The 18,868-nt window shown below is 38.1% G+C and overlaps 1 protein-coding gene across 6 annotated transcripts in view; it reads left to right on the forward strand.

Moving 5' to 3' along the window:
• SORCS1 (sortilin related VPS10 domain containing receptor 1) overlaps positions 1 to 18,868 on the forward strand; it is a 576,899-nt gene that overhangs the window by 84,547 nt on the left and 473,484 nt on the right. The gene's annotated exons all lie outside the window — the stretch shown is intronic.

Below are 18,868 nucleotides of genomic sequence, written 5' to 3' on the forward strand. Positions count from 1 at the left end.
TGGGCATATACCCTGAGAAAACCATAATTCAAAAAGAGTCATGTATCACAATGTTCATTGCAGCTCTATTTACCATAGCCAGGACATGGAAGCAACCTAAGTGTCCATCGACAGATGAATGGATAAAGAAGATGTGGCACATATATACAATGGAATATTACTCAGCCATAGAAAGAAACGAAATTGAGTTATTTATAGTGAGGTGGATGGATCTAGAGTCTGTCATACAGAGTGAAGTAAGTAGAAAGAGAAAAACAAATACCGTATGCTAACACATATATATGGAATCTAAAAAAAAAAGAAAAAAAATGGTTCTGAAAATCCTAGGGGCAGGACAGGAATAAAGATGCAGACGTAGAGAATGGACTTGAGGACACAGGGAGGGGGAAGGGTAAGCTGGGACAAAGTGAGAGAGTGGCATGGACATATATACACTACCAAATGTAAAATAGATAGCTAGTGGGAAGCAGCCGCATAGCACAGGGAGATCAGCTTGGTGCTTTGTGACCACCTAGAGGGGTGGGATAGGGAGGGTGGGAGGGAGACGCAAGAGGGAGGAGATAGCTGGATATATGTGTATGTATAGCTGATTCATTTTGTTATAAAGCAGAAACGAACACACCATTGTAAAGCAATTATACTCCAATAAAGATGTTAAAAAAAAAAAGACCAAAAAAAATGGTATTCAATTTTGGGAATTTGATTACCTAATTAAATGTTTAAGTATGTTCAAGACAGGAAACATGGCTATACTACATACAAGACCTCAGAGACACATCACAGGACAAAAACTAACAAAACATCAGAAGGGAAAAATGAAGAAAAAAAAAAACCTCTTGAAACTCTAGGTCAGTGGAGACAGAAAGTATGAAGGAAGAGAAGAATGATTGGGAATGAAAAATAGGGCAGATCCCTCTGAGGTAGTCATTAGAAGTAACAGATGCACATAATGAACAAGCTGCTTTCATCTTGAAAAAGCCTAGCAGATAAAGGATGCATGTCAGATTTGAGTGGTGCAATAGAAGATTTTTCACAAAGGAGTTAAATATATTGAACAAACACAACTATTCTCATGATGAAAATGTTTCATTCATTCCAAAGTCCCAGACCCCTTCAGTATTGTGAGAAATGGCTTTGGGGATATGAATGGAATAACAGCTACCACTAGAACAGTCAGAAAAATAGACTCCAGGGGACACCTAGAAGGGTCCACCTCACCATGATGTTCACCCAACTGGGAGCCAGAGAAAAATATGTACCTCTGTTTCCTCACAGAAAGTTGTATGTTGCTTTCTCAAAAGCTCCTTCACTGGACTCATTAAGTGTTGACTCTGAGAACAGGAGAGTGAATTATGCTTAGACTGAACCACGTGAATAAACAGCATTTCTTTATATATTATTAATTGTTAGTAAATATTTGTTGGAAGAAGGAATTAAACTTTTTTCAAACGTTGCATGTTATGCTGGGCACAGACAGTTTTGTGATCGTTGGGGTGAAGGCGATATGTTTATTGTTTAGATGAGATGCTACAAGAAACAATATCCTATGCTACAGGATATTAATATGTGTTAAGAAGAATATTTTGAAAGCCTTCCATAGTCAAATATGTTTGAGATATTCTGGCTTATGCAATATTAAATAAATTTCTTGACTGTGGGATTTCAGAGAGTTTAATATGCCAGTGTGCCCTGTGAATCGTCAAGAAGGCTGTATTGCTAAGCTTATTTCACTACAGGCAAGTTTTTCAGAGTATCTCACAGTCCTGATGTTTTGCTAAACAAGGTCAAAAAACCTAGCAAGAGACTTTGATATTCACAACATCATTAACTGGTGGGCGGCCCTCAGAAGCTGATGATCTGAGATAATGTGTAGCTTTGTCTAGGTTAGCATTTGGATTTCAGCTCCTGTACAGAAAAGTCATTAGTTCGTTAGTGAGTCCAGCTGTTTCCCACCCCCTCAGTTTTCCTTCCTGGTGGTGTCACCTGTTTCAAGTAATAAAGCTTTGTTTCTTTATGAAAAAAGGACATCAGAAGAAGGTCAGCTGATATGGCTGGTGACAATAATAAAGTGAATGTGAAGCCCTCTAAGAAAGTTTTGACCAGAGAATGGAAATTATAGAGATGTTAAGAAAGGAGCAATTGAATTCAGCTGTGGCTTTTTAAATGGCAACACTTCCACCATGTGATTTGTATAAAAACAAGGGTGGTTCCAGAACAGACTTTACTAAGTGCTCCAGCTAGTGCAAAAGTTGTTCTACGTGTAACAAATAGAACTTTACTGAAAGGTGGAGAGATAGACCATTTGTGTGTGAAACTACGCATGAGAAGTGCTTAGCTTTAGAGACATGAATAGGGAAATTCCAGACTCTGAAGAAGTGTTCTGTATTTGTGAATTTGGGGATTTCTGACCATCGTCATGATTTATCCCATGAGAGTATTAATCTAGCTTCTACTGGGTGGGAGTTTATCCAGTTCTCTGTGCCATCTTCAGTGCCAAGAACATTTACTCTAAAGAAGGCATTGACTCCACTTTGCAGATGAGGAAACTGAGGTCCAGAGAGATGAAGGCACTTACATCCCATCATACAGGACTGGGGATTCAAAGCAAAGCCTGCCTACTTCCAAACTCCACTGCACCATGCCACTTTCTAATTAAAAAAGGACTTGCTTAAATTAGAATTAATTGAGGAGTCACCATTTCTGGCTGGTGATATCAGAACCTCAAACCCTCTATTCTAATGTATAAAATTCAGTACTATATGATTAGTTATAAAATTTAACTGCCCAGTTTATAAAATCCCCAGTAATTATTTTGAAGATTTCTTCCCAGGGAATGTACTTAATAAGGCTGACTTCTATAGATATATACTACCCCATTTTTAGATAGTTATGCCTTGAATAGCTACTGCCTAACAAACAGTAAACATTTAATAAATGTGAGCTACCATTATCAATGGTAACAGATAGTGACAGCAATTCTGTCATAGAACACATCTTATTTAAAAGATATCCAAGCCCACGTTGTGTTATCTTCTCCATGTAACCGTCTCTGGTCTCCCAAGTTAGAACATCTCTCCAGTCCTTAAGTGTACATAGTGCTATGTGATATTTAGCATTTCTTTATTGTTATAACAAGAGTCAGCATGGCCTAGGTAAGCACAGAGGATTTGGAGTCAGAATGCCTGGAATTAAATGCTGCCTCCACCATTTATTAGCTGTGTGACTTGGGCAATGTAGCTTAAATGTTCTGTGCTTCAGTTTCCTTATCTGTAAATTGGAGATGCGTACTAAGAATATCTGCCGTATAAACTGTTGTATTTAGTGAGTTAGTATATGTTAAGCACACTGAAGAGCGACTGGCAGGTGTTAATACTCAACAATTGGTTGTTGTTATTGAATTCAAGGCCCTACCCTCAACTGGATTGTAAGCTCCTTAAGGACAGTAGCCAAACCTGATTCATCTCTGCCTGGCAAATTATAGGCTCTGGATAAAGCCTATACGTCCATTTGGTATATGCATTGAATGAATGTCCATGGAGATTTTTCTCACAGTTTTGCTGTATTTTTCATTGCCTTTTTAAAGAACTGTAAATGTCAGGTGAATGCTCCTTAGAAAATTAGTTGCACCTCTTTACCCTTTTATTCATGGCCTTTCCACCTTGGCTGATCCCATCTCTCCAAATCTTTCTCTCTGTTTAAAGTGGTATCCTTAGGGGAGAATTATATAAGAATATCTGTGCTACATGTAATTGAAGCAGTAGCTCATTGTAATTAAAAGTAATTGAGACCTTCCAGTGAATGGGTTTTAGCAGGAGCACAGCAGGCATCGACTAGACAGAATGTCTGGTGCCCTGGTGCCTTCCCAGCCCGCTGAACCCCAGTAACCCTGCAGCGTTGGGGGACAATGGGCCTTTGTGTCAGTGTCACCGAACATCACCGAGCGCCCTACTGGGGAAGTGGGCTTTTAGACAGAGACCTGGCGTGTCCCTTGCTGGCTTTGGATAGTAGTGTAGATAGAATACTTAAGAGACCCAGGTTGAGGGTCAGATCTTCATGTGGCTTCTGCAGCGATTATTTAAACTTCCCCAGTCTTGCTAGTTCCCTTTTTTATTGTTATTTTGTTTTGTGTTACTTTGTTTAGAAGTATTATACCCATCTCTAGAGTTGATCCAAATAATGCGTGCACTTTCATTTCTGTCTCTTTCTTTATGCAATATTGTGCTCTCACTTTTTTCTCTCTTTCTCTCTCTATACATATATCTGTATATGTATCCATATGTGTATGTGTCTCTCTCTCTACACACACACACACACAGGGAGACAGCAAGAGAGAGAAAGGGAGGGAAATTCGTGTTACGGAGATTAAATGAAGTAGTGCAGATTAACTAAATCACCACACTCTCTAGCGTGCAGCAAGTGTTCCATGCGTGTTGTTAGTTCGTTAGGTGTTCTAAGGCATCTGTATGGGTTAGGTAGACAGAAACTTGTTTAATTGCTGATTTGACTTTTTTTTTTTTTTAATCTGAGGTCTCTCATTGAGAGTATTTGGCTTGCCAGTTATTAGAGCTCCAAACTCACTCCTCTGTACTTGGCTTTGCGAAGCTGAAGCTGGGCCTCCCTTAACTTGGGGGCTCCGTGGTAGGCTCTGCCCATAGAGGACGCTGGAGAAAACCAGCAAGGTTGGAGGGGGAAGTAAGGACTCCTTCTTTGCTTGCTTTGGGCCCCCTGTCTTCCTGTTACTGTGAGCATTACCCGAGCAAAGCGTCTTCACCTGGGCAGCAGGAGTGCTTTCCTGCAGCGGCCAGTTGAATCCAGTTTGCAGTCTTTCCAACTCAAAACACCAGCCTCATCGTGCACCCCAGAGACGCCACAGGGGCCAAGGGCACCGCCTCATCACAGGTCAGCTTCTAAGCTTTGATAATTCCAACCTCTTCTCATTTTCCCCTCAGCTTTCTGCAGTTATTACTTCCATGATACCTTTAAGTTCTCTTTTTTTTACGCTCTCAGTTACCTAGTTAACAGTTTTATACTTAGCTAACAATTCTTCATTTTAAACTCTCTCTGTCATAAGCGATGTGGTTTCTGTCTGGTGACTGGCCTGAGTGATACGTGTGTTAGGATCCGTCTCTGTTAATAGTGCCAGAGTGAGTTACCAGTTGGCAAAATGCTAATTGGGTGATGGCTTGCTCAGTACAGTTCTTAGAGCCAAGGAAGTGGATTAATCTGGAGGGACAATTTTTCCAGGGATATGGTGCCCTTAATGCTACTTAAAAAAAAGATCACATTTATCATGTGAACCTTAACAACTGTAGAGGGCGTTCTCTTCCATGTAGCAAGTTTCGTAGAGGTGAAATGACTCGCCCTAAGGCAGATGTCCCTGAGCAAGTTCATTGGTTGCTTCCAGGGGGTTCACATAATCTCTCACACTTGTGTGCAAAAGTTGAGTGCATGGAAATTTTTTGAAGGAGAGGCTTTTCTTTTCAGTAGGTTGTTTTTTTCCGTGGAACCTTGACCCATAAAAACTTAAGAAACGCTGTTGCAGTGGGGTTATTTGGGAAGAAAATATAGACGGATTTAAAAAAAAAAAAGAAAAAAGCTCGAGAATTATTTTGGGAGTGAGCATAAATAAAAATAACTACATAAAAATCTACCAGGATATTTCCTGCCCTTGAGGCTGCTGTTAGGGAGAGCAACTCGTTTTCCCTGCCAAGGTCCGTGCTCCCTCTTTTGGCAGCATGGTTCTGAGCCAGATGGGCTGTGATTCTGACCCTTGCTGGTCATTCCAGTGTGCCCAACCTCAGACTGGATAGAGCCAAAACAAATGTTTACATTTTGCTTCTTTGCATTTTTAGTGTTAATGCTTAGTAAGTGCCAGATGAAAACTTCCTGGTCACTTGACTCAGGTCAATAGCAAGCCTCATTTATGGAACATTTATTTTTTTTTTTTGAGATATCTTGCCTTCTCTTGAAATGATCATCGGGAGATGTATATCACTCTCCTTATATAGCACATATATTCACAGTATAAATATATATTTTAATAAAATATAAATATATATTTAAATATAAACATATATATGAATTAGATTCCCTAATGTTCAGTAATATAATCATGAAATAAGAATGATCATTTTCGTTTTGAGAATTTTCTGACAATCCATACAGTCATACAAATCATGTATGATTTTTCTGTATTCCTTATGCCCTATTAGAGTTGGTAGATTAAAAGAAAACGACATTTTAAAAAAATGATGAGAGGAAAGTAAAGTATTTGTCTTTCTTGAACTTTGATTTTGCAGCTGCCAAATCTGAACACAGTAGGAAGCCTAGTAAAAGATGCTTTAAATGGAGGATAAGAGCTCGAAACGGAGGTTTTAAATTCTGCAATTCTGCTCTGTTATTTTTCATTAACTCTTATTCTCTCAGAACGAGGAAGGAGGCAGTTAAGTGGGGATGTAAAATGGTGCAGCCGCTGTGGAAAAGTTCAGCAGTTCCTCAAAAGGTTAAGCATAGAGCTGCCATAAGACCCAGCAATTCTATTCCTAGGTATAGACCCAAAAGAATTGAAAACATATATTCACACACAAAGAATTCTCCATGAATGTTCATAACAACATTATCCCTGTTAGCCAAAATATGGAAACAACCAACAAGTGTCAACCAACTGGTAAATGAATAAATAAAATGTAGTCTATCCATATTATGGAATTTTATTCAGCCATGAAAAAGAATGATGTACTGATACATGCTGCAGCATGGATAAATTTTAAAACATTATGCTAAGTGAAAGAAACCAGACAAAAAAGGTTACATACTATGCAAATTAATTCATATGAAATCTCCAGAATAGGCAATTCCATAGAGAATAGAGACAGAAAATAAGTTAGTGGCTTGAGGATGGGGAGAATGCAGAGTGACTGATAAGTAGTATGGGATTCCTTTTGCAGTGAAGAAAACAGATAGGGATCATGGCTGCACAAGTCTGTGACTATACGTGAATTACATGCTTTAAAATGGTGAATTTTCGAGTATGTAAATTATATCCCATTTTAAAAAAATATAAAGAGTCAGTTGATAAAAATTAGTCCTTTGCATTGAAGGAGAGAATCATTGCATAAGACATGGTTTGAATTCTGTACTCCTCTTTCAAACAAAGACTATCCAATTCAAAAGAGATTTTCAGGGATAGACATGTGATTTTAACCACATTTACAGATGTGGTTTTATGACCACATCCCTTTCCCCAGGTCAGATCCCTCCATGCTCACACTGGAGGATCCCCTCAGCTGGGGAATGCTGAGCTCATCCTGAGGTGCTTATACAGTCAGTAGCTGTACTTACAATGTCAAACCAAATTCAAGACTCTCTTTAGATTGAGAACTTAGTTTCTAGTCAGAAAGGCATGACATCGACAACAACAAAATAGCAAGTATGTGCTTTAGGGACTATTGGGGTGTGCTAGCATTGTGTTCTCTCAGCAGCTAGGTTTCATATATAATTAATTGTTGTTATACTTGGATGATACACCCCCCCCCAAAGCTCATAGTGAGCTTTCTAAGGGGAAGAAAAAAAGCCAAGCTTTAGAATCAGACTGACTTATGCCTAAAGTAATGTTTGTTCAAATACATACTTGTTACATAACCTTTAGAAAAATACTAACCCCTTTTGTACCCAAATCTTGGTGATTTGTCATAAAATTTAACAGGTATAACTCTTGAGGGGTTAATCTGTCATTCCTCTTCATTACCTTCTACTGCTTCACCTTCTGCTGCCTTGTTACCTTCAAGCAGGTAGTGTGCTTCTTGCTCAGTTGTCTCAGTGAGGAAATCGGTAGGAACAGTGATGGATGTGGTTTACAGATCTTCCAGGCCTTTCTTTCTAAAAGCCCAATCCCAGAGTAGACTCAGGATTTGTGGTAATAAGCTTCCCTAGAACATATTAGAAAGAGATTCCTCCAAGCTAGGGAGGGGAGGAGGATGACAGTTACCAAAACCTAGGCAGTTCTTGGCTTGTTTCCTAGCAGCACCTTTGTGAAAGTAGCAAGACTTTGAAGAGGGAAAGAGAGAGGGGGTCTTAAGAGGGCTAGCAAAGTTATTTTGTTCCAAGCTTGCCATGGAGGCAGCAGAGAGCTAGGTTTTCTTCTTTACTCTTCCTTTTTTCCTCTCCTGACGGCTTTGTGGGATAGGGGCTTAGAACTACAATCATCATGACCTTTCTCATCGTCCTTATCATCATAGCCAATGCTTAAGATAGTGCTCCTAATGCACCGGGCATTTTCTAAGCACTTTACACATATTGCTTATTTAATTCTCACACCTATATGAAGTAGGTACTCTTTATTATCTCCATTTTACTAATGAGGAAAATGAGTGAGGATCACAGAAGTGGAATGAGTTGTCCAAGGTAACACAGTGAATAACTGAGGCATTTGAACCCAGGCAGTCTGATTCCGGTTGCTTTTAGGCACCATGTTACAATGCCTTTCTTAATGATAAATTAAATCTTGTATAAAATAAGGAAACGAACAGTTCCTAAAAAACTGTATTTATGAACCAAATTTCACACCCACTCTGCCCGAAACACACACAACATTTCAAAAATCTTCTTAATATAGCTATATGCATACAAAAATTATACTAAGATGTCTTGGAGTGCTAGACTAATTGATACCCCATTCCAAAGGAAATGCTCGGGACCAGTGCCTTGCAGAAGGGACAAGTCTAGGAGGCCAGTATGACCTTCTCCCAGACTACTGGGCAAGGATCAGAAGATGGTCATCCAGATGGGCAACCAGAGACTAGCCAACAACTTGTTGCCTGGGAAAAAAGTTGAACCAACTAGCCACTTTTCTTCCTAGGTCTTGGATTTGGACCCGGTTAGTCGTAGGAGAGAAGACAGGCTACATTTAGAGAACAGATGAGCCATGAATGGCAGAACCCGGGGGGAGTGACCTCGGAATTCCACAGCTGAAATCCCTACAATAGTCTCATCTCCAGAATGATTTTAAGTACCAGTCCAGCCCCAAAGAAACCTTGCTACCCTATTACCTCTGTAGTTTTACCATAATTCCACCTATATTACCCATTTTAAAATCCTTGGATTGTTTGAAATTCTCAGCCTAGCAAAGAGGTGTGTCTAATGCAGTAAGTGTTAGCACTTTTCTGTGTTAACCCCACATTTTCAATATTAAGGTTGGCTAATTAAGCAAGATTATGTCATAGAGGGCCCACCTATGGCAAGTAACAGGATTTTTCATATCCCAACGGTGACAAATCAACATCTGTCATTTCTCCATTCCCTCCACTTACATGGTTGGGAACACACTATTCTCCCTCCTTTTCTCTCTCTTAATCTTTAATAGAAGACCCAGTCTTGTTTTAGGCTTCTTACCTAGAAACATTTCAGCAGTGTGGAGAAAATAATAATCAAAATGATTAAATTATGATAACACAGTAGGTATTTTGCATCATATGATGTAGGAGTCAAGGCTTAATCAGCATGAACTAAATGACTTTTGATCCTTGAACTTCATTTTTCTCTAGCCTTGGGTCTCCAGGTGTCTAGGGCAGTAGATTCATTTGTGGAGCCTTGCAGCAGATGGCTGGCTTTTCACTTTCAGGTAGCTATTATCTTTGAAAAGGAAGACTGAAGATACTAAGTAATATTTACAGGTTTCCTTATGGTTTGCATAACACATTCCCATTTCAATCAAAAACGTTTTTATTGGTAAAGTGATTAAAGGATAATGAGCATGGTAGTAACTCACAGAGTAGTTTTCTACCTGAAGGAATTTGAGGCTCTCTGGAACACAGGGTCCAGAGAGAACTCCAGAGTGAAATGTAGGATCTATTTCATGGCTAAATGGCAATAGCAAATGCTCACGATGCTTGGAACCCCATGGGTGGACAAATGCCCTCTCAGTTTCAGACAGAATGAGAAAAGGAATCATCTAGGTTGATTTGATGCAATCTTAAGGCTTGGGGAAAAAATCATTAAAGTATTAATAACCGTTAAAATTTCTACTTCTCTTCAGAGAAGCAGTTTCCGTAGGGGCTGATAACATCCTTTTTAAAGGTTGAGAAATATATTTTTATTATAATGAGAAAGTGGTGGCTAAGTTGTCCTAGAATCAAACAGGTTAGATTTGGATTCCGTCTCTGCAACTTATTAGGCTTGGGAGCTTGAAAAATGAGGGAAATGTATAAAATGAGGGAGATAATAGTACCCACACTTAGAATTTCTGTCAAAATTAAATAAGATTATGTATGAGAATATTCGGTGTGGTATTAAAAGCCTGAAGCACTCACAAAATGTTAACGCTGATCTTTTTGTTACTGTCTTTTGCCACATTCTCATGGCTGAGTCAAAACATACTAGTGAGGGATGCTGAACGTATGCAGAGCCCCTTGGGATTTGTGTATTGGTAGGGGAAGAGAATGCTCATTCAAATTAGAGGTATTTCTGGGATTTCAAAAGAAAGTGATGTTGCCTTTATGTGGGTTCTATACTCTGCTTTGACACTGTTTAGATGCTGTCCTTATGCAAGAAACCTGAGACTCACTTTCTTCTGTTAGTTGGGAATCATAGTAAGTGACACTTGCTGGTTGTTCTGAAGATGGATGGAGATCATTGGAATGGAAGCTGTTTGCAAAAATAGCACTATAGAAATGCTATTTCCTTTAATCTGTACCAACACCACTGGGGCTTTATAATAAAGTCTGTGGAACGAATTTCCAGAGATGATGTAATTACACAAAAATATAACAGTGCATCGACAACCAAACAAATTGCTGTTAACAAGAGGAAAGAATTCATGTCTGCTGAGGAATGGGTAGGATCAGGAAGGTAGATCCCACTTCTGGATAGATTGTTGATAAATACACACCTTCAAAGGGAATAAGTCTGAATGAAATTCCAGCATATAAAGTGCAGATCAGTGTGCAGCAAGCTGTTTACATAAACTGAGCTTAATGGGAGGCAGGCTGGAGGGAAAGTTTCAGAGGGGAGTCACTTTATTGGCTGCGGCTTCTTGCCCGATGTACTGTTTCCTTGGGAACAGCTGGTAACTGAGCCAGAGTAGATCTGCTGCTCTGCACTCTTTCTCTCCCTCAGGTAGAAAATGTGTAACTTTGAGTGACAGGCTGTTGAAGACCTAGAATTAATCAAGCCAAGTGTGTCGACTTGGGGCTGGGGAGACAGGGGTAGGACCGATAAGTCTATATAATGTCTCGCGCCCTTTTCAGTTCAGAGTTTAGGATTCTAAGATGGTGGGCCCAGCTGCTGGTACCTTATTTAATCTTTTCTATTCTTAGCCAAGGCAATTGTGTAAATGTTAAAATAGAAATGAGTTGAACTCCTTGGGAAAGCCACAGGTAGCTGCCTAAAAGAATTTTAAACATTGTGAACAAAAACTCCTAATTAGTGGAGGGAGTGAGGGGGTGGAGTGAGGGGGGGCAGTGAAGAGAGTTCTTAATGTCTTTCAACTCAGTGAGATTTAGCAAGTATTGAATTTCCACTGAACATTTTAAGCCTGTTTTGCTGTTCTGCCTATTCTTCATTTAAGTCTTTTAAAATTCACCCTGATTTCATTCTGACTAAAGAGTTACTGTTATGAACGTACAAGACCCCAGTGAGTTTCCATTTTTAATTGGGAATGTTGGGAACTGAGGGAGCAGCTGCAAATTTATTCAAGTCCTTAACTGTGGTGTGAGAAAGCTAAGGATTTATCAGAATCTAACTGTCCATATTCGTATGTTTATAATATGTGAATTGATAAACATACAGAGCTAAGTTCCTGTCATTAAGAATGCAAACATGAAAACTCAAATAACCAGGCTTACTTTAAGACACATGGTCAATGAGAATTTGTTATTATGACCATGAGAGACCATGAGATTTTGGATTGCCTTTCAAATCACCAAAAGGATATTACATCATGTTAAACATCTTTGAGGGTCACACATCCTGGTTTTTGAGAATTGATTTTCTGTATATGATACACATGGCTACCTTTTATTAACCAGAATTGAATAAGCCACAGCTTTTAAATGGTCTTAAATGGTTTGTTCTTGCAGAACTTTGTCGGCTGATCATAATGTTGGAGTGTTCCCCTCTCATAGAATTGGTAATATAAAAATGTTTAATATCCTGATTTCCTCCCAAAGTTTTTTATACAGTTTTATTATAAAACAATAGAGAATCATATAAAGAACACAAAAGCTTCCATTTTTCCACTGATAAGAAATATGTTCCACTAATAAGAAATACCTCCAAATATGTTGGTGCATTTCCTTATATAACCATACACATTTACATACATACGTATGTACATAAGCATATGTGAGAATAAACACACACATTCTATCCAAGTTTCTGGTGTCTAGCAGTCATTTCTTTGGTTCAAGGAAAGATCATCTGCTTCCACTATCTGATTTTCTGGTTTTACGGAAGTGTATTTATTCATGTACAGTTTGAAACAAGCAGTGTGGAATTGTTCCCTTCACAGAAAGAATTATTTGAAAAAAAAAAACAATAGAGATCAAAAACAAAACACTACGCTGAACCACAGTAAAACTCTTATGTCATCACCCATACTTATCACTGACTTCACATTTCAAGATGCAGTATCTCTGACCTTGTTGAATTTATGGGGACTGGAGAGAGAAGAGGTATTAACATAGGAGAAAGGAAGTGATAAAAGCATGGCATAAATCCAGATGATTTGCAAATCAGTTCCCATGTACCTATGGAGTGGTTGCATTTCCTTTGGTGGCAGTCTCTCTGGGATGTTTGAACATCTAACTTCTATTTTCTTGACCCTGAAATTCAGACCTTATGTCTCAGGCAAGGCTGTATTAATTATTCTGAGTTATGACAGGTAGGTTAGCAATAGTTTTAGCTCCCTAAGATGTTCTAACCTTCCATCTCCTTATGTTTTCATGAGTATTTCAATAAAAAGTGCCTTTCGTTAGTTGTAGTTATAACCTAAACGTGCCACAACCTGAATTAATTTCAACTGCCTCACTCATCTGTAATATTGTGACTGAAAAAATAGAGAACAATACTATTGAGGTAGTAATAAATTTAAACATGTTAATATTAATAGAAAATGATGAAGATGAAAGGAATGACATGATTTTCCTTCAACTTTGGAAATTAAATTCAATTTTCATTTTTATGAATATGAGCTCTTTTAAGTAAATAAAACTGCATTTAAAATTATATAGATGGAGCCTGCAAACTGTGTGGTTTTGGACAGATTACTTAGCGTCTCTGGGCCTCAGTTCCTCATTGATAGATGAGGAAGTGGAGGCTGCTGGTGCCTATTTTAGAGAGTTGTTGTGTTCATTCATTGATATAATAAAATGTGAAGTACATTTAACAATGTCTGATACAGAGTAAAAACTGAATAAAGGTTAGCTACTAATATTATTACCCATTCAGATTAGCTTCTAATATTTGTTTCACATTTATTATTCACTTAACCTTATTCTGTTAATATTTCTTTATTGTAATGTAATCAGCATATATGCAATTTTCAATGATTCATTCATACATTTATTATGTCCTACTTATTTCCAAAATAACTGTAAGATATTTTACATTATATGATACAGATGAAATGAAACCATAAGTTATATGAGTGAAATAAAACAACCAAGTTATTAAAGGAGTGAAAGAATAATTATATCAGAACGTAGATTTGGACAGCTATTATATTGGAGCCCTTAATTTTGTTCTGAACTACCCACAAAAAGGCAAAAAGGAGAAGAGCGAATTATGGAGCTTTTACTGTCTTATAAAGGGAAACATGTTGGTTCTCTAAGTATAGTTTTTTCTCTTGTACTGCTGTCTAAATGGAATGTATTGCATTGGCCTTTATGTAAGGGATGTTGAAAAACCTAATGGATGGTGTCTTTGTTAGCAGTTTTACTACAGAAAAAGATCACGAATGGCCTTAAAGTCATGTTCTTTTCTTTGATTTTTATAAGCTGGAAATAAGGATTTTAATTAGATATGTAGAATTTTGTTATGATGTTAGACTGATATTTGCTTGGGAATTTATTTACTCATTTTGTTTTTCATGTGCTAAGCATCCATTATGGATGTTTGTGAACACATTATTTTTTTCTTTTATCCTTTGATTATTTGTATCCATTCTTCTCTGATATAGATTATAATGGCTAAGAATTGGAATTCTTAAGAACTCTTGTTGAGTACCATTAGATTACTTGGTAGAGAGTCTGAACTGGTTCATTTTTATGTCTAATTTTCCTTCAAGTTGTCTTTCCTTTTGTTGATGAAACACATCACTAGCATAGCTCTGATATTTGCCAGGCAAGATTATTGTTAGTTTTTACTCATAGATGTATCTGGGTGGAATAGAGACAGAGGGTAAATTTTCTTGAGTTAATTTGAAAAGAGAAAGAGAAGATATATTTGAAAATGTGAGTACTTGAACATTTTTTGTTTTTAATAAATTTACTTATTTATTTTGGCTGCTTTGGTTTTTGTTTTTTTTTTAACATTTTTATTGGAGTATAATTGCTTTACAATGGTGTGTCAGTTTCTGCTTTATAACAAAGTGAATCAGTTATACATATACATATATCCCAATATCTCTTCCCTCTTGCGTCTCCCTCCCTCCCACCCTCCCTATCCCACCCTTCTAGCTGGTCACAAAGCACTGAGCTGATCTCCCTGTGCTATGCGACTGCTTCCCACTAGCTATCTATTTTACATTGGGTAGTGTATATATGTCCATATATACACTACCACTCTCTCACTTTGGCCCAGCTTACCCTTCCTCCTCCCTCAAGTCCATTCTCTAGTAGGTCTGTGTCGTTATTCCCGTCTTGCTCCTAGGTTCTTCATGACCTTTTTTTTTTTTTTTTTAAGACTCCATATATATGTGTTAGCATACAGTATTTGTTTTTCTCTTTCTGACTTACTTTACTCTGTATGACAGACTCTAGGTCCATCCACCTCACTACAAATAACTCAGTTTCATTTATTTTTATGGCTGAGTGATATTCCATTGTATATATGTGCCACATCTTCTTTACCCATTCATCTGTCGATGGACACTTAGGTTGCTTCCAAGTCCTGGCTACTGCAATGAACATTGTGGTACATGACTCTTTTTGAATTATGGTTTTCTCAGGGTATATGCCCAGTAGTGGGATTGCTGGGTTGTATGGTAGTTCTATTTTTAGTTCTTTAAGGAACCTCCATACTGTTCTCCATAGTGGCTGTATCAATTTACATTCCCACCAACAGTGTATGAGGGTTCCCTTTTCTCCACACCCTCTCCAGCATTTATTGTTTGTAGATTTTTTGATGATGGCCATTCTGACTGGTGTGAGATGATATCGCATTGTAGTTTTGATTTGCATTTCTCTAATGATTAATGATGTTGAGCATTCTTTCATGTGTTTGTTGGCAGTCTGTATATCTTCTTTGGAGAAATGTCTATTTAGGTCTTCTGCCCATTTTTGGATTGGGTTGTTTGTTTTTTTGATATTGAGCTGCATGAGCTGCTTGTAAATTTTTCTACAGATTCAGTGAAATCCCTATCAAACTACTACTGGCATTTTTCATAGAACTAGAACAAAAAATTTCACAATTTGTATGGAAACACAAAAGACCCCGAATAGCCAAAGCAATCTTGAGAAAGAAAAACAGAGCTGGAGGAATCAGGCTCCCTGACTTTAGACTATACTACAAAGCTACAGTAATCAAGACAGTATGGTACTGGCACAAAAACAGAAATATAGATCAATGGAACAGGATAGAAAGCCCAGAGATAAACCCACACACATATGGTCACCTTATCTTTAATAAAGGAGGCAAGAATGTACAATGAGAAAAGACAGCCTCTTCAATAAGTGGTGCTGGGAAAACTGGACAGCTACATGTAAAAGAATGAAATTAGAACACTCCCTAACACCATACACAAAAATAAACTCAAAATGGATTAAAGGCCTAAATGTAAGGCCAGACACTATCAAACTCTTTGAGGAAAACATAAACAGAACACTCTATGACATAAATCACAGCAAGATCCTTTTTGACCCATCTCCTAGAGGAATGGAAATAAAAAAAAAAAATAAACAAATGGGACCTAATGAAACTTAAAAGCTTTTTCACAGCAAAGGAAACCATAAACAAGATGAAAAGATAACCCTCAGAATGGGAGAAAATATTTACTTGAGCATTTTTAGGTCATTGGTTTACGTGCTGGTAATAAAATAAAATTAACTGAAATATGATTGTTTAAAAGCTCCTTAAAAATCTGGAGGAAAGGAAGGTAACCAAAACATGATAAGAGGCAATAAAGAGAATGCAAAAATGAGTTGGGTTCAATATTTTTTTTTTTCCTCATGTAAAAAGATATTGCCTAGGAAAAAACAACCAAGAAAAGTACCTGGACATGTTTCTTGCAAGATTCCTACAGCCCAAGATGTGGAATTCTTTCAAATGTGCTAAATGCTCTTTAAAAATATTGTTTATAGAATTTATTTTACAAATTTGTTCCCCTGGTGTACAAAATGTGCCCTAAGTTATCTCTGAAAACTTAAATACATCTAATTTTTTATGGTCCATAGTTGAACTTGTGAGATTTTTGTTTTTTAAGTGTGACTGCAAAGTAAAGGGATGGATTTTCCTCCTGAGACTGTAAACTGGCTCTGTAGACAATTTCAAAAGGATAATTTATCAAAAGATTCTATCAGTATCATTAGAATCAGAGAACAGTTTTTTTTAAGGTCATTTCATTAAAGGCTAACAATCATTTGCACGTATTAAAAAAAAAGATATTGCCTAATATAGAGTGAACTTTGTGAGCTGGGGGCATGTAGTCACAATCACCACAAAGTAGAGGAAAAGGGTTGTTGGCAAGGATATTGAATAGGGTGGCTCCCTTTCATGATCACAGGGGGTGCCCTTGATCAAAAGGAGGTGCTCAGGGGCTTCCCTGGTGGCGCAGTGGTTGAGAATCCGCCTGCCAATGCAGGGGACACGGGTTCGAGCCCTGGTCTGGGAAGATCCCACATGCCGCGGAGCAACTGGGCCCGTGAGCCATAATTACTGAGCCTGCGCGTCTGGAGCCTGTGCTCCGCAACAAGAGAGGCCGCGATAGTGAGAGGCCCGCGTACCGCGATGAAGAGTGGCCCCCGCTTGCCACAACTAGACAAAGCCCTCGCACAGAAACGAAGACCCAACACAGCCAAAAATAAATAAATAAATTAAAAAAAAAAAAAAAAGGAGGTGCTCAAGGGCTGAGGGCATGTTGGGGAAAATAAGGACAGAACAATCCTGTGTGAACAGAGGGCAGAGTAGGTCTGGCAGGGTCCATTTGCAGGTTTGGGACCCGCACTAAGTACAGGACAATAAAAATTATAGCCAAGAAAGTCACTTGGGTGTATACTTTGTTATCTTCAAAGGCCTTCATGTCTATTAATTAATTTTAACCTTGTAAGAACCCTCCTCAATCCCTTTATCCCAGTTTTGCAGATGAAAAAAAAAAAAAGAGCTTGGATAGATGATAAATTATTGAGAATCAGATAGATAAAAAACGCTGAAGATAGCAGTAGAATTCAGATTTTCTGAATCCCTATTGCCATTTCCATCTTCCTCTCTGCATTTTAACACTGGGTGTACATGTGTACATATATGATTGTGTGTCTGTGTATGTGTGTGTACGACGTGATCTGGCAGGGGATTTGTTAGCTAAGGTAGAACTGTGTGCTGTCACCAATAAGGATTCTGTGTATGAGGACAAATGATAAATTAAGATCACTTTGTCTGTCAGAAGCATTCTTTGACCCTCAAGATAATCAAATTTGATGTACTTTGGCATTCTGATGTACTTTGTAATTGAATGAGTAGAGTACTGAGGTTTTTTTCAATTTACTCTTTTTCGACATCCCCAAAGCATGAAGTAAAGTAGGATCTCCTCTGTCTGGGCTTGCAGAGCATCAGCCCGCTTGATGGCGGGAGGATGGGCCAGATGGACTTCCGAGGTCCCTTTCATTTTACAGAATTCATTATTGTCTCGTCTCCTATTGCTCCAAATGTCCTTTCATCATAAAGCTCATAGGCAAAGCACTAAACAGGTACATCCTTTATACAGCATCCCCTGGATTCTTTACAGCAGCAGGACTGCAGGTCCTTGAATCTGACATCCACAGCGTTTCTGCGACATTTTCTTTCATTGTCAGTTATGACCTCACATGAAATCCGGGCTTCTTGTTTTACTGGGATTTTGAACATCTCTTCTGCCATCTGAGCAGTTCCCAGAGAGCCTTTGTCTCAACCGGAGATAATATGCCTTTAAACAGTGTGAAACATAGCAAAGTAATTACTTTTGTTTTAAGGTCGTTATCTTGGCATAGAAAACACTGAAAAATAAGATTGGGTGGGAAACTATAGCCACTTCATGTCACAGTTTCAGCAAAACTAGACTGTTTGCATTTGTCACTTTTACTGAAAGAGTGTCTTTATAATGTGTGCGTGGGATTTGCTTTCAGCCTCATGGTAGGAGCCAACTCTATGGAGTGAAGTCCCTTGTTCTGAGCTTATTGGCTGGCCTTCCTGTAACCCTAGGCTCCAATAAGAAAACAACAAAGACAGGTTTTGTGTTCTGTTAGAGATGATTTAGATTATTCATAGGAATTTTTATACAGACACTAGTCATAGGAAACATATTCAGATCAATGAAAACATAAAGATGGCTTATTGGTTTCCTGTCACAAGATGCATTACAGGGAAGAGTTTCAGCACATGAAAAAACCCAGGGCAGTACTATTAGCAATGCGCTTTTATAGTTAGTGATTTCCCTAGTTTTCTCTGAAAAGTTGAAAAATTC

Source organism: Balaenoptera acutorostrata, chromosome 16 (assembly GCF_949987535.1).
Source record: "Balaenoptera acutorostrata chromosome 16, mBalAcu1.1, whole genome shotgun sequence".
Classification (NCBI taxonomy): Eukaryota; Metazoa; Chordata; class Mammalia; order Artiodactyla; family Balaenopteridae; genus Balaenoptera; species Balaenoptera acutorostrata.